At 54.3% G+C, this 15,567-nt stretch overlaps 1 protein-coding gene and 2 long non-coding RNA genes across 8 annotated transcripts in view; 1 reads left to right on the top strand and 2 right to left on the bottom strand.

Annotated features, from left to right (window-relative positions):
• Positions 1-288, bottom strand: part of PACSIN2 (protein kinase C and casein kinase substrate in neurons 2) — a 134,189-nt gene extending 133,901 nt beyond the window's left edge. For 5 of the 6 annotated variants that reach the window (XM_059401852.1, XM_059401851.1, XM_059401849.1 and 2 more), the window contains exon 1: positions 161-286. The gene's annotated coding sequence lies outside the window, so the exon portion shown is untranslated. Of the gene's footprint in view, positions 1-160 lie in introns of all 6 variants that reach the window. The other variant, XM_059401853.1, reaches the window with a different exon arrangement.
• A 3,973-nt stretch (positions 289-4,261) lies between these two features.
• On the bottom strand, positions 4,262-12,496 carry LOC132020445 (uncharacterized). The gene is made up of 3 exons (XR_009404967.1): positions 11,523-12,496; positions 11,024-11,112; positions 4,262-5,317 (listed from the first exon to the last, which is right to left on the bottom strand). It is a non-coding gene; the product is annotated as an uncharacterized LOC132020445 (long non-coding RNA).
• Positions 8,946-14,098, top strand: LOC132020444 (uncharacterized). The gene is made up of 3 exons (XR_009404966.1): positions 8,946-9,623; positions 12,503-12,577; positions 13,570-14,098. It is a non-coding gene; the product is annotated as an uncharacterized LOC132020444 (long non-coding RNA).
• Positions 14,099-15,567: the final 1,469 nt, after the last annotated feature.

The following is a 15,567-nucleotide window of genomic DNA, read 5'->3' as shown; positions in this document are numbered from 1 at the left end:
GGAAGTCCGCGCGCCGGCCGCGCGGCCGCAGAGGCTTCCCCCCGGCGCGGAGCGCGGAGCGCGGCCCCGGCGCGGCGGCCTGACAGGGCGCGGGCCCCGCCGACCGCCCGCGGCCCCGCGTCCGCCCGCGGCGCCCCAACCGTCGCGGCGCGCCCCTCACCTCGGCCGCCGCTCTCCTCCCGGCTCGCCGCTCACCCCGCTCCGGCCGCGACGGCGTCTCCGGGTGCGGCTGCCGCCCTCGCTCCGGCCGCGCTCCTCAGCCCTGCCCTGCCCCGCCGCGGCCGCAGCTGCCGCCAGCCACCAGCGCTCCGCCCCCGCCGCGCCCGCTGTGCTCGTCCCATTGGCTACTGGGCGCCGGGCCCCGCCCCACGGCCCCTCCGGCAGCCCAGATTGGACCAGGGCCCCAGGAGGCGGCCCTCCCCCTGCTGCACCGTAGGACCGCCCCCGGGCGCCATTGGCGGCGACTCCCGTCCATCAAAGGGGGAGTGCCTACTTAAGCAAGAGCTAGGGTACGGGGTCACCGTCCCGGGGTCGCTCCCGAGCTGTGCTTCGCGGGGTCGTTCACCGGGGCTAGAGCCCTGTGGCTCTGCTGAAACCCAGGCGCGGGGAGCGCGGGAAGGCAGCGCCACACCTGACTGGGAGTTCGGGAAGTTTCCTCCCCTGGGGCGCTCAGGGATGCCAGTGTCAACCCGGCTTCCTCAGATTCCCGCCACAAGTGCAGATCGCTCCTGAGCCGCTTAGTTTAAGCCGGACAGAGAGAGAGAGTGAGTTCGTGTGTGTGTGGACGGAGCCGCGGGGAGTGCGTGCGTGTGTGTGTGTGTGTGTGTGTGTGTGGACGGAGCCGCAGAGAGTGCGTGTGAGAGTGTGTGTGGACCGTGCAGTCAGGGAGAGCGGCCCGGGCACTGCACAATGGAACACTTTATTTCTAGTTCTCACCAGACCTTGCCTGCTGGGGTGTCAGCCCCATTCCACAGACAGAGAGAATAAAGACTAAAACTGCTGACCTTCATGACGCACTTCCCCCAGCGCTTTCCAAGCACTGCTTCCCGGGGTCCTCCTGGAGAGTGCGAAAAGGCTACACCCAAGGGAGGGTCTGCAGCCAGCGCCCCAGCAACTTGCTGGAGTAAATGGCTGGAGTAAAGAGAGTAAGTGGCAGAGCCAGAATTAGAAACCAGGTCCCCCCCAACCCAGGCGGGCGCTGGTTCCAACTGGAGAATAATCAGGAGGACGGTGCAGCAACCTGGGAAAGTGCTTCAGCTAAAATGGTCAAAGGGAAAGCAGGACACAAAATGGTGGGGACTGTATGATTCCAGCACCTATGGATAGGAACTGAGAGAGACCACAAAGAAATAGAGTGGTTTTTCACTTTCCAAATTGTTTGGAAAGTAGCATTGCGCCTACAATCACTGCTGGAGGTTTCTGAACGGGTGCTGGCCAGTGGCGCGGGCCTCCAGCCTCCTGCTCTTCCCCATCCGCCTGTCAGTCCTTGCCCTCATCCCCTTCCCCTGTACACCCGCGCTCACACACGTCCCCCTTCACACCAAGCGCTGGTGAGGCTGGAAGGGGTTTCCGCAGACCAGACACCACAGGGAGACAGCGAGCCTGGCACTGGCCAGCAACAAGACACCCCCTGAGCCTTTCTGAACCTCCTAGCCCCAGAGGCCACTTCCTACCACGTGACCCAGGCAGCGCTCCACCATCTACACATTGGCCCCTTTCCTGTCTCTTTCTTTCCTTCTTAATGTTACAGGATTTTTGTCCTCTTGGTGCCCGTGGTTCTTGGTCACGCCGCTTTGAGGAATGAAGAGGTAGATTCCAGAAGAAGAGAGGTGGACATCAAACCAAAGTTTACTGAGTGATAGGACAAAGCTCCCGGAGAGGGAGGGCGCCTGGGAGGGCTGCCCCTGGAGTTTCTAAGTTTGGGAGTTTTACAAGATCTTTTGCAGAACTGTCTTAAATAACCAGGCTGTGCTGGGTCGGGCCAATCAGGGCTTTGGTCATGTATCTGTCTACCTCATAGGTTTGTGGCCATGAGCTGACGGGCTTCTGTGGCTGACATTGGGGGGCTTGGGTTTTAACTGCCCCTTGCCCGTGACGGTGATAAATGCTTTGTGGTTAATTGTCTTATTTGAGGACATTTTGCAGAAGTCATTTCTGCAAGGCTGGAAAGCAGAATGTTAGTGCAAGGCCTGTCTAGGCTGCAGAACAGGATGTTACTGCTGTTTTATTTTGGCTGTCCTGACATCGTATTTTCTTGTTGAGGACCCTGAACTTGGCTGCGTGACTACTTCTAACATTAGGGCAAACCCAAGAAAATTCCTCTCCTTTTCTTGCACCTAGCCATCTGACACTGTCGCTAAAACGCTTTGAGTCCTCCTTCCGTCCCAACTGCTGATCGGGTATTTTTCCAAAGAGAATTCCCCTCTGCCAGCTTGGATCCCCACAAACATTTCACAAGATTGTATTCAGCCTTCTCCTTCAGTCATATTCAAACTGGCCTGGAGCCCAAACCGGCCTCCACCCCTTCCCCACTGAGGAGCCTTGGGCAGGTCACTGTATAACCCGTGCCTCTCTGTCCCAATCTGTGACAGGGAGGTAATAACAGAGCCCATCTCACACAGCCGTGGTCAGGGGTAAGGCGGACAAAAAAAGTAGAAGTGTGGAGAGCGGCTCTGGGCGTACAGGTGTGAGTGCTCAGTATCTGAGCGGCTAACATGGGGTCATGCTTTGTCAACTGCCCTTTTGTCTCCTCCTCCCCATACAACGTGCTCAGTACCTGGGTCTGGGACCAAGGCTGACTCAATCCTTTATTAACCATTTCCAACTAAGCAGCCGGGATAAACACACAACCCAAGTCCACATGTAATTTTGTGGAGATCAAAACATTCTCAAAAACAAACAAAAAAAACAGATATAATTGCATTGCTGGTAAAATTGTCTTGCTTACACAGTGGTATATGTTCCTCGTTCAAGGACAAAAATCAAAATCTGTGGGATGCTTGGGTGGCTCAGTTGGTTAAGTGTCTGCCTTCAGCTTGGGTCACGATCCCAGGGTCCTGGGATGGGGTCCAGCATTTGGCTCCTTGCTCAGTGGGGCGCCTGCTTCTCCCTCTATGTGCCACTCCCCCTGCTTATGCACTCTCTCTCTCTCTCTCTTTCTCTGACAAATAAAATCTTAAAAAAACAAAAACAAAATTTGCTACAGACATTTACTCTATAAATAAATCCCAGTGTTTAGAATGTGCGGGGCAGGGCAGGGGGCAGCCGGCAGTTCAGGGAGGGATGGGCGTGGGTCCTGCTGCTTCTGCTCCTGAGAAGACCCAACAAAGACACAGAGTCTAGAAGAGCCTCCCCATCAAGGGACAGCAGTGATCCTCACGAACCAGAAATCCTCCAATTGGAGGGCAACAATATTGAAGGCAGTGGTATTTAACAGAGCCAAAGGGAATGGAAATTCAGTAGAGCAAAGGCCCAGAGGCAAGAAATCATGCTCTCCAGGAAGAGAGGAGGGCTCTGCTTGGCCAGAGCCTTGTAAGCACCAGTGAAAATAAGGTAGGGAAAGCAGCTGAGCTGCAAATAGCTGTGGGTGCCATTACTTTGCCATTCCAGGTCTCTGTTTTCCCAACTGTAAAATGGGGATAACCATAGAAATCAAGTGCTTAGGGAAACCTCAAGGATTCATGAGATCATACCTGCTCTGAGGACGGATCCTGGCACGACAGGCAGTTGCTGAATGTGTCCGAGGACCACTCCCTGATCCTCATTTTGTAAGAGTGCCTCAGGATAGACTTAACTCTTTTTTTTTTTTTTTTAAAGGACAAAGAGGTTTTTGTTTGTTTTTTTTTTTTTTTAAGATTTTATTTATTTATTTGACAGAGAGAAATCACAAGTAGATGGAGAGGCAGGCAGAGAGAGAGAGAGAGAGAGGGAAGCAGGCTCCCTGCCGAGCAGAGAGCCCAATGCGGGACTCGATCCCAGGATCCTGAGATCATGACCTGAGCCGAAGGCAGCGGCTTAACCCACTGAGCCACCCAGGCGCCCCAGGATAGACTTAACTCTTAAACATTTTTTTTTAAAGATTTTATTTATTTATTTGACAGAGAGAAATCACAAGTACATGGAGAGGCAGGCAGAGAGAGAGAGGGAAGCAGGCTCTCCGCTGAGCAGAGAGCCCGATGTGGGACTCGATCCCAGGACTCTGAGATCATGACCTGAGCCGAAGGCAGCGGCTTAACCCACTGAGCCACCCAGGCGCCCCAACTCTTAAACATTTTTAAGTGTGATCAAATAAGCCAGATGCAGGAACACGTACTCTGCATCACCCATTAATATTCTAGAGACTGCAAAGTGTTAACTGTTACGATTAGAGGAGCCCGTTTCTGGATTTACCTCAGAATGAAGCTCTTCCCTGCCAAGTTGTAGAAAGATCTGGATTCCTTACAAATGTGTCATTGATTAGGAGGCAATTATCCTAGCCTTTCTTGCTTGGCTTTGGCTTTGCTTCATTCCATTCTGGCCTATGCACGTCTATTCACGTAACACTACGCCATCAAGTACACAGCTGTACTTAAGAGGGTCACATTCAGCTCAGCGCTGCTGGGTAGGACACTCAGGCCTGGGACCAGCTCCCACCCAAAGTCAGCAGGGACAGCATTTCCCACTGTAGGCATCTCCAGGAGCACCCCATTTTCCCCAAGTTCCTTAATTGGTTCTTATGCCTCATATGGCTTGAAAGCACTATTCCTGAAGGAGTCTTTATACTTTTACTAAGTGCCAAGGCTCCTGGTTGGGGGGGGAGGGGTCAGTGTTACAGTGTTGCCATTTGTGCCAATGTGGAACAAGTGGCAACAAGGAAACCAATACATGAAAGTGAATGTTTTGAAACTTTTTTTTTTTTTTAAAGATTTTACTTATTTATTTGACAGAGAGAGATATCACAAGTATGTGGAGAGGCAGGCAGAGAGAGAAGGAAGCAGGCTCCTCACTGAGCAGAGAGCCCGATGTGGGGCTTGATCCCAGGACCCCAGGATCATGACCTGAGCCGAAGGCAGAGGCTTTAACCCACTGAGCCACCCAGGCACCCCGAATGTTTTGAAACTTTGAAGGAAGGACTTAATACCCAGACTTCATGTGATACATTGTATAAAGTATTTTCTACCCTCTGATGAACATATAGACTCACTCCCACAATCCCTCTTTGAGTTCCTGCCCTTTGGGAGGATGAGAAGGTCCTGGATGTCAACAGTGATTCCATTCTGAATGCAGAGTATCTTCTTCCCTTTAGTGGGCTCCTGGATCAGCTAAATCGAAGGGCATCCTGTGATTGGGAAACGAGATCTTGTTTTATTTTGTTTTACAATGTTACCATATGCAACCACTTCTATGATTCCAGATTTCCTTGATAGAAAATAAAATTGCATACCAAGGCTAATTTTTTTAAAAACATTGCAGCGATCTCAAAATGTGCATTCATCCAAAAAAAAGAAAAAGTGACTTTCCCCTTGCTGATTCAGTTTATAACAGATGAATGTTATAAACTTGAACTTATAAAAGAAGTTGTACACCATAATTAAATCATAAAATAAATGTATATCCGTCAAACACTGCTACTGATCCCATGTAAGATTTCATGCGGAGTGCCACCGATAAAGACACAAAGAACTTGAAGATAGTGGGGAGCCATCCAGGGCTGCTCCTGGCCCCCAGACCAGCTGTTGCAAAAGGACCTGCGTCTGTACCTGATGTGTTCAGTTGTCATCTGTTAAATACTTGGTGGGGGTGGGGGGAGTTTCTGCCTCAGGGGCAGACATGCCTCACCTGGGGTGAGGGTGGGAGACTTCCTGGTGGAATGATCTCGGCCCAGGATTGTATGTGGTAATACACCCCAGTCGAGGCAGGAGTACAGGAAGCAGGCATTGGAAGTCAGGCTCCCATGGGCACCGCGGGGCTAATATTTACCCAAATCCCATTCACTGCTTGGTGTCAGAAGAAAGGAGAAGGAGAGGGCGCCTGGGTGGCTCAGTGGGTTAGGCCGCTGCCTTCGGCTCGGGTCATGATCTCAGGGTCCTGGGATCGAGTCCCGCATCGGGCTCTCTGCTCAGCAGGGAGCCTGCTTCCGTGTCTCTCTCTCTCTGCCTGCCTCTCCGACTACTTGTGATTTCTCTCTGTCAAATAAATAAATAAAATCTTTAAAAAAAAAAAAAAAAAGAAAGGAGAAGGAGAGGCCTAAGGGACCTGGGCTCTTGAATCTTTTGCTGAAAAGACTTTTTCCCCCAGCAATTAGGAAAGCCTAGGACTCAGTCACAGGCTCAGAGGTTCCTCATTCTTTCCATTTTGTTTTGCTTTGCTTTTGTTTGAAAAGACTTCATTGTTTTTTTTTAGCATACAGCTTCGGGCAAGTCCCCTTACTTCTCAGCCTCAATATCCCCATCCAGACAGGGGAGCGATGGCTCACCCCTACCTAAAAGGATGGCCATTGAGGAATTAAATGCAGTAATGGATGAAAGATCCTTCCCATGGTGCCCAGCACAAGGTGGGTACCAGCTCGACCGATGCTGCTATTGCCATCATGCACCTGCTTGCCAGATCCACCTCCTGGTTTGCAAAGGGAAGGAGGAGCAGGTGAGGGCCTGGCAGACCACAATGGACAGGTGAGCTCCTTCTCCCTTGCCCTCACTCCCTGGCCCAAGAGCCGCAGAGCCAAAGGGTGCTGCTCTGGAGAGTAGACATCGTTTCAGAGGATGAGGCCTTGCTCTCAGGTTATCACCCACGGAGGAATGCGGGCACCCCCTCTCTCTCCCAGGCCGCCCCTCCCTCTGCCCGCATTCCCCCTCCCACGGCCCTCTGCTCCTCCCAGGCTTCATTCCTGCCTCCGCCTCATCTCCCTATCCCCTGCTTCTCCCTCCGTGGGAGGGTCCAACCAAGTCTGAGAACAACGCATCAGAACCCACCCACCAATCCAAACGGCCCCACTGGGGGGTGGAAAGGTGCAGGAGGCCAGGACCCTCCATATCAAGTTCAAGCAATTCCTCTGCCTGGTGGTCCACCCAGGCCAGCCACTTTCTCTTCTCTCTGGGTTTGAGAGGCAGAGGAGAGATCCAAGCCAGAGGCTGCCAAGGTGAGTACGAATGGTTTTGAATCAACTGAACCAGAGCCGCCGATGCCATGTGGCAGAGCCTCAGAAGTGTCTATGACTAAGGAATATTCCTTTTCTTCTCCAAATGTGTGAATGATGGACGATAGATCAGAATAAGCAGCCAGCAGTCTAATAGGCACGGGGAGCAATGGTTTCCCATTAGCAGCACAGGGCGGGCGGTGGGGCAGGGACGAAATTGGCAGAAAGACACTGGGGAGAGCATTTGAGACCAGAGAGTGTCAAAGCCAGGAGGTCCCAAAGGACGGCCAGTGAGTCCTACGCTCCTTCTAAGGTGAGGAAGCAGAGGCCCAGGGAAGACAGATGAGTTGCCCAGGTTTTCCAGTCATCAGTGCTAGAGGTCCTTCTCAAATTGGGGCTTCTGGTTCCTTCTCCAATGTTCTTTCCCCACACCAACCCTATCTCTCCCTCTAACACAGCAGACACATCATACCAACTGAGGCATGAACGAAAAACACACATTCCCCACTTTGCAGCACCTCCTGCTGGATGGAGGACCAGGATCCAGAGGGGTCCAAGGAAATATTTGGGAGTCCCGGGCAGGTCCTGAGAAAAGCAAAGTTTGAGCAGATCCTTGAAGATGATAAGCAGGCCTTGGCAGGACCCGCTTCAGGGGCAGCTCACGGGGGCAGTGGGAATGAGAGGCTGCTGGCCTGAGTCGAGTGCAGGCAGATTCCTACAGGCTGTGGGCAAATAACCCTCCCCAGGGTTCAAGACCAAGGTCAGGGGTGGCTGGCCAGGGCTGAATCCAGCACCCTGCCAAGCACACGCTCCCAGTAGCTCCCGTGTTCTAAGCATCTGGGGCCTGGCTGCTCCTGCGTGGCCTGGAGTGCAGGAAAGCAGGGCTGAGGCCCCCTCTCCACCGTACCTCTGGCAGGCTCCAAACACGCCCTTCCTGTTGTGACAGCTCTGTTCTCTGTGCAACTGGTTCCAGCCTGTGGCTGGGGTTTCAGATTGCGCTCACTGAGGCCGACCCGAGTATCACATGGGTCCACGGAGAGCCCGTCCGCCTACCTGCCCTCCAGGCCAGGCCTGGGTTAATTATAGGTCATGCCATTCCCGCCGTGTGTCCACAGTGGCTCCCAGAGCCAGGCCCTTCCTGGGACCAGGTCTTGGGGGAAAGCCCCCACTCCTTCATTCATGGGTCCATCGGCCTACAATGAGCTCCTACTGGGGCAGATCTTGGGCTGGGCACCCAGGGAGTCTCCAAGGGCTCCAGTGGCCCTGGCTTCTGCCAGCTCCCAATAATAATCATGGCTATCACCCAAGCCCTTTCCATGGTGACAGGCCCCATGAGGTTGCTTTGTATGTAGCAGCTCCGAACCATCCCACTTTGTGCTTGGGGAAATGGAGGTTCAAGAGGTAGTGACTTGTCCAAGGTCACCCAGCTCTTGTGTGGCTCCCAAAGCACGCCTTTCACACTCCCCCAGACCATGCGGAGTCTCCCAGAAGAGAGAGCACAGGGAGAGCAGGGCTGTGTCCCTGGTCTGGGGGCCTCCCTGAGCATGGGCTTGGAGCCCTGCCAGATGTCGGAGGCTGCTTCTGGGCATTTGCTCTGTGGTGCTCCCTCCAGAACTTTCCTGCTGTGGCTCCTGAGCCTGGAAAGTCAAGGGCAGTCAGAGGAGGGGGCAGGCACTGCATCCGAAAATGGCCTCCAGCCTCCAGGACATGGTGTTTTCACTGGGCATCAGGAAGGGGCAGAATTTCAGCAGGTGGAGGGGGGAACGGAAGAGCACGCCAGCGCCAGGCTGTGGGCACAGCCTGAACTGCGGTCAAGACAGTGTGGGGGCCCCCAGGGGGGCACGGCTGGAAAGGGGCTGCCTGGAGGTGCACCTGTATTTGTAGATGGGAAAGCCACTCCAGGCCAAGCGGTAAGCAGGGCTGCATGCCGGTGGGGAGCTGAGGCTCCGGAGATCCTCTCAAACTAAGGGGACCGCTGGGTGGCTGTTGGCTGAAATTTTCCATTTGTTCTTCTGTTTGTTCCCTTTCTTTCTCAAAGACTTTCTGTTTGGGCTCCCTTGCCCCGAGACATGAGACACAGCACCCTCCTGGCCGGAAGTGAGTGTTATGTCACCCGGACACACCCCTCAGTTTTTGTGGCTGTGACTCAGCCGTCACCGTACCCAGCACTCAGCCAGCCCCGAGTTCACCCTCCCTTGGCACCTGTCCGCAGCCTGGCTCCACCCGGCCGCTCCTCCCCGAAGCAGGTGGGTGGGACCTGGAAACTGCCTGCCCAGGGGCCGGCCCGTGGGAACGGAGGCGGGACCCAGCCACAAAGACCGTGGTCATCGCCATGGAGGAGAGCCGGAGAGCAACCCCCTGGACGGTGGGGATGACTGTCACCCTCACATCACCACACACACTGAGCAAACAAGGAAGTGGACCCCGAGAGGCAAAGGAGCTGAGAGCCCCCGGCAAGCGGCAAGCGAGGGGACCGGGATTCTCCCAAGGACTCGAACTCCACATCCAGGTTTGGAAGTTGGGGCTCCTGAGCACCAGCTACATACTGGACACCCTTGGGGGCACTGGGGAGGCTGCGGTGTGAGAGGAGCCCCTGACCTCTCAGGGCAGACCTGTGATGAGAGAGAGGACCCTTCCCCAATTCAGCCAGGGAGCAGAGAATCCACTTCTGGGACCCTGGAGTGTGGCCCATCCTCTCCCTGCTGGCCAGGACCCAGGCACATGCTGGCACATGCACGCTGCTGGCTGCCCTCTCCCTGTCCTGAAATGGCTCTTTCCTCTTTTCCAGAAGCACCAGATCAAAATTCTAGATTTTGCTGAGGGGATTCCTAGAGGCTCAGAGGGAGAAAGGCCCTCCGTACAAGCCGCCTGCTCCAGCCTTCTCCGTGCTGCCTCCTCTCCACCACACCCTGGGGAGTTGTACTCTCCCTGGGACAGGAGGCTCACTACCTCATAAGATGAGACTATTCCAGAATAGGCAATGCTAACAGAAAAGCCCTCCCTGAGTGAAACTACCTTCTACCTCCTCACTCCTTCTGCCCTCTGAGACAACCCCCACGACATATCCCATTACCTGTGTGCCCCTCTTCACCTCACAGCCCTTCGAATACTTGTGTTATCCTTCGATCTTCTCTTCTTAGGAGTACAGTTCCTCAGATTTTAAACCATTCCTCAGACACTGTTCTGGCTTGTCGGCCCCAACACCTGCCACTCTCGCACCGTCCAAAACTGCTTCACTAGGTGACCACTGAAGACATGCAGGACAGAATGTCACCCTGATCTCACGTTCTGCCTCATGACAGCCTGGGGACGGATGGCAAAGGCCTGGGCAAGAGGAGCTGTATGGGTGGAGGGTGAGGACAGTCACAAGTGAGCAGACCCCTGAGTGTCCTCCGGTCAGTCATCCAATTGTCATTCATCCAGTTCCTGCTATTGCCAAGCCAATGCCAACTGGAGGCTGGGGTGGCGACCAGCACTTTGAGGCAGACGGAAGGCTCATCAGGAAAGGATCGTCAGGAAAGCTTCTCTAAGAGGAGAGGGTCAGGCTGCTCCAAATGGTAAGATGGAGCCAGCCCACAACAAGCAAGAAGAAGAGAATTCCAGGTAGAGGGGACAACCAGTGCAAAGGCCCTGAGGCACTTAGAGGCCGCTGTGGCTCCAGCAAAATGAATAGGCGCAGAACGGAGAGGGTGATGGGAGATGAGGCCAGAGAGGCGAGGAGTTGGAGTTTCTTCTAAGTGCCGGGGGCCATTCCTTTGGAGGGCATTAGGTCTCAGACGTGATCTGACTTATGCTTTACATTTTAGGAGAAAGGAGAGACCAGTGTAGAAAGAGCTATCAGTAAGGACTTCACGGAAGAGTCAGTAAAACCTTTCACCATGGAATTAAAGATAAGTCATCATCTCTTACCAGCAGCGACAAATGCATTCCTTTCGTGTAGTTTGTCTCAAGAAGACCCACGCGTGTCCTGTAACTCCGGGAAAAGATGCTCCACATCGCTGGTCATCAGGGAAATGCAAATCAGAGTCAGAGGGGGATGCCACTTCACATCCCCAAGGACACTGCCGGTGGGAATGCAAAACAGCACAAACCGGCTTTGCAAAATGGCTTATTCACCTGTGATCTAGGGATTCTGCTAGATACCCACCCGTGAGAAACAAAAACATTGGTGCATGCAAAGAGTGTGTGCAAATACCCAGAACAACGTTACTCGCACAGCTAAGGAGCCAGAACGATTCACAAGCCCTCAGCTGCGTGTTGGGTAAACACCACACGCTCTCTGCCCCCGCACGCTGGGATACCATTCAGTGGGAAAAAGGCACAAGAGGCTAGCATGTGCTCTGACCTCAAAAACATGATGCTAAGTGAAAGAAGCTAGACACGAAGACACACAGAGGGTAGAACTTACACAAAAAGTCCAAAAGAGACCCATTTGTAGAAACAGAAAGTAGGTGAGCGGTTGTCCATGGTCGGGAGTAGGAATGGGGAGTTACTGCAAGCAGGCACAGGGGATTGGGGTGGGGCGGAGATGTTCTAAAATTGGCCTGTGGTGACGGTTGCACAACTCTGTGCATTTGCCAAAAAATCACTGAATGGTACACTGAAAAGGAGTGTTGATGGTGTGTACATCACACCCTGACACAACAGTTCAAGGAAGTGATTCTCCTCCAGCCCCCACCAGATTTTATGCTCTACAATGGCAGGGACGGGCCCATCTTTCTTAGCAAAAGGTACCCCAGCACCCGGAGCAGCTAGGTACACGGTGAGGACCCAGGAAATCTGGCAGAATGAATGAACGAAGCCATTAAAATGATCATCTTCAGTTGGGCGTGTGGCCCCTTGGAAGCTCCCTGCCTTTCTTCTCCCCCTCCTCCCCTACCGGAAAGACTCAGCTACGCGGCTCATCCACGTCCTCCCTGCCGTGCTGCGACCGTGCACTCCCAGGTTGTGAAGGCCCAGGACACCCCCAGGTCTCAGCTCCGTGACCCCAGGCAGCGTTCACTCCTGGCCTGGCAGAGATGCCGCACCCTGCCTGCTCCTGTGGGCTAGCCTGGGACGGCTGACCTTTGCCTTCAGGCCACCTGCTGGGGGCAGCCATCCTGTCTCTATGCTGATGGCCCTCAGTTCTGTGTCACAGTCCAACCTCAGCCCCTCAGCTACCAATGGGACAGCCCACTGGCATGTCCCCAGGACTCGAGTTTGATGTCTCTAAGACAGAAGGTCCTCCATGCCCTGAGCCCTGCTCCCCTACAGAGCCCCTGCCATGAAGGAACCTTCCGGAAACACAGGCACCCTCCCTGACACCTCTCTCCCACTTCCTCACTCATTCCTCCCCTCCCCACACCAAGTCCGGCCGATGCTACTTCTAAGCATCTCTTTTCTCCCCAGGTACTGCCTTCCACCATCTAGATGACAGTTCTCTGAGCTGCTCTCCTTGCTGGGACCAGAACAACCTTCTTGGAGGTGAGGATGCTGTCGGTTGGAAGCCTCGGGAGCCACATCTCGATAGCTCAGGCTAACAGCACAGAGAGGAAGGAGACCGGGGTGTTTTGTGCAATGGAAGGAAAGCACTGGTCGGGACTAGGGAGACAAAGTCACAGGGCCACCCCAGACCTCAGCCTTCAAAGCTCATGGTCCTTCTCTCAAGGGGCCTCCACCTCGGCCACTCAGCCTCGCAGTCCCTCTGCTCGGGTTTCCACTGGGCCAGCTTGGTTGAGGGGCCCACTTGGAGCATCAGAGCACTTTCCAGACCCACCAGAGAAATCACGTGGGCCTAGCGCAGCTCCCAGGCCTCCCCTGATCCCAAGCATCCGTCTTGACGCAACCCGGACGGCTGGCGTCCCCCACCCTCAGCTCCCCCAGGCCCTTCATGGCGTCTCCCGGAGCAGCCTCGGTGTCCACCCTCCAAGTCACAGCATTTCTCCCTGGGCTTGGTGCTGCTCCTTTCTCTGCTCTCTCCCCTGGAGGAGGAACCACGCAGAGCAAGGACCTGCCCATCTCGTTCACGGCTGCACCCCAGCGCCCCTCACACAACAGCTGCCCCTCCAGCACGGGGTGGCTCGGTGGGAAAGCAGGGAGCTCTGCTTGCTAGGGAGAGGCTCCTGTCTGGGACACCCTTGTACGAACAAGAGTTTGCCTGCAATTCAGCTTTCCTATGGATTTATTTTCATTCTCATTCTGAAAGCTCTGATTTTGTTTTTAAAGATTTTATTTATTCATTTGACAGAGAGAGCACAGGCAGGGGGAGTGGCAGACAGAGGGAGAGGGAGAAGCAGGCTCCCCCGCTGAGCAGGATGCCCAATGCAGGACTTGATCCCAGGACCCTGGGATCGTGACCTGAGCCGAAGGTGGATGTTTAACTGGCGGAGCCACCCAGGCGCCCCCTGAAAGCTCTGATTTTGTTTTAACTAGCCCAGGACTCAGTAAGCCGTGCCCCTCTCACTTTTCCCTTACAGAGAATTGTGACACAGAAGCAGTGTTTTCTCACGGCCACAACAGACACGGACCGTGACGGACAGCTGACCCTGAACAATGCGGGGTTTGGGGGAGCTGACACCCCCCTCCTGCCGGGCAGTTGAAAATTCACCTACACCTTTTGACTCTCCAAAAACTTAACTACTAAGAGCCTACCATTGACGGGGAGTCTTACCACTAACAAAAACAAGCTGATGAATAAATCCTATACATTCTGTGTATTATACACTGCAGCCTTACAATATTGTAAAGTAGAAAGAAGAAAATGCTATCAAGAAAATTGTAAGAGAAAACACATTTACGGTACTGTACTGCTGGAGAAAACCCACCTGTAACTGGACCCGCACACTTCGAACCCACGTTGTTCAAGAGTCCACTGTACTTGACTCCACTTGATTTTCGTGATGTTTACTTAACTCTCTACTTTCAAGGCTCAAACCCCTTTCTCACAAACGCCCCCTGCTGGGCAACTGAGAATTGCTCCAGGCTCTGAAGCTCTCCCTCCCAGGTGTGCAGAAGCCACTCCCCCAACCCCCACCTGCCACCTCCCCACCCTGGGTTCACCTCCTCAGCTCTCCCCTGCCGTGCTTTCCTCCAGCCTCTTCCCACCTCGATCATCCTCTGAACCACCCCCCAGACCCACATCTCAAGAACAATAAGCTTGTCACTCCTCAAAAACATCCAATGGCTCCCTAGCGTCTTTGGAACTGATCCAAATCCTTTAGCCTGGCATCCAATATCCTTCATGATATGGCCCTGAACCATCTTTCTGAAACTATGCCTCCCTATTCCCCTGCTTTCCATGCAGTTTCCACTCATTCTTTAAAGGGCAGCTCAAGCTGCTCCTCCTCCAGGAAGCCACCCCAGATCACCATGACTGGAACGTGTGCTGTCCAAGCCACTTCTCTAGCCCTGAGGCTATGCTGCCTTTTTCATGGCTGCATACGCCTTGTCTTTACAAGAACCAGCCTGTGAACTCCTTGAGAGTCTTAAAACAAAAGATGTAGCAAACACGTTAACCGCTGGTGATCTGGCACTTTCGTGGCCATTCCCTTCCCTTCTTCCTGACGGCCACGTGAGGCAGGCGGGCACAGGTTATCAGCCCCCCCACCCCCAACCCCGGCAGATGGGCAAACAGCTCAGAGAAGCTACGTGACCGCTCACAGTCACACGGCGAGCAAGCAGGAGGGCCCGGAGAGAGCTGGTTCCTCCGCTGTCCGGCTCTGTCCTTGTCCCAGTACCCCCAGCAGTCTCCCAAACCTTATCTATGGAGAGTGACGGCCAATATTTGTCGATTATAATCTTTCATTTCTGTCCCTGGTTACAGTCCTGCTGCCACAGTGACCCGGTGTTTCTTTGTCGAAACAGCCCCTGCAGCAGACGGCCCCCGGGGCTGGAAAGAGCGGGAAGGCGGACACACTGGCCCGGTCCCAGGGGAGCCCTTGCTCGTCACGCGCTGTGTGACCTTGGGAAGCTCCCTCACCCCGTGAGGGACCATGCAGCATCGTGGGGCTCTCTGATTAGATGCTGGGATATTTTTTCTTATTTTTATTATTTAGTAGGCCTTTAAGGCTTTGTGGGAAAACAGCCTGTAAGCTAAGTAACGACTCGGCTGCCTCCCCCCACAGGAAGGGGGGCGCGGAGTTCCTGTGCGGAGGAGCCCAAGGCCAGCGAGCCCCTCGCCCGTTCTTCCTTCCCCACTCACCACCAGCGGCACCGAGAGAAATGGGTTTACTTGTTCCCCAAGGTTAAACAGGGCCTCTGCCGACCTTGGGGAAGAGGTCAATCTTAACACTCAGCCACATCGAAACGAATGAAGTCCGCCACATGAAAGCTGTCCATGTTCTCCGTGGTCCCGTGTTCTCCCCACCAAGCTGGGAGCGGCGATCGCCCCTGGCCTGGAGGCTGGAGGGAGGGCCACTGTGGCCGTGTGGGGCGCTCAGCAAGAGGGTGAGGAAGGGCTTATAGGGATGTTGGGT

The sequence above is a fragment of the Mustela nigripes genome, chromosome 6 (assembly GCF_022355385.1).
Source record: "Mustela nigripes isolate SB6536 chromosome 6, MUSNIG.SB6536, whole genome shotgun sequence".
NCBI classification, from domain to species: Eukaryota; Metazoa; Chordata; class Mammalia; order Carnivora; family Mustelidae; genus Mustela; species Mustela nigripes.
The sequence above is the reverse complement of the archived record's forward strand: the minus strand, read 5'-3'. Positions and strand labels throughout refer to the sequence as shown.